Genomic DNA, 582 nt, shown 5'->3' with positions numbered 1-582 from the left:
GTGAGGACGGCTGAGAAGGGATGGACTCACTACACTCGGGTAAAAGCATCTACTAGCCCTGAGGCATGGGAAGCAGTTGTCACAGAAGAACCTTTAAAGATAAAAATTAGGAAAAGGAAATTGTGAAGTCATTTAAACTAATCTTTAACTTGCCTTCAAATAAGTAAAATTGTTATATGTAAGTGAAAGCTGGGGAAGGGGGGTAATATAGCTTATATAGAATTAATGCCTAAAAAGAATTTCACTGTTGTGGTAATTATTAGAAAAACCTAAGGTTTGACAACAATGCTGGGGAGGGACCAACTTATTGTTTTGATCTTGATAACAATTTATTTCAGGGAAAGCTTTAGTCAAGTGATGGCTTGGAAAAGATGACCTCCAGAGGGGATTAGGGGGATACCCTGTTAAGATTTGGGTAAACGTTACAAGAAAGGAAGTACCCCAGACTGTTACATTTGATGCTTGCCAGGTAATAGCCTGTGGAGGTTTAAGTACTCAACGACAACTGAGTAATGAAAATAAATATCTCTGTCCTGAACCGGGTATAAATAAGGGATTCCTCTGTAACAGATGGAATAATGT

Source organism: Meleagris gallopavo, chromosome 11 (assembly GCF_000146605.3).
Source record: "Meleagris gallopavo isolate NT-WF06-2002-E0010 breed Aviagen turkey brand Nicholas breeding stock chromosome 11, Turkey_5.1, whole genome shotgun sequence".
Lineage (NCBI taxonomy): Eukaryota > Metazoa > Chordata > Aves > Galliformes > Phasianidae > Meleagris > Meleagris gallopavo.
This window is presented reverse-complemented; position numbering follows the sequence as displayed.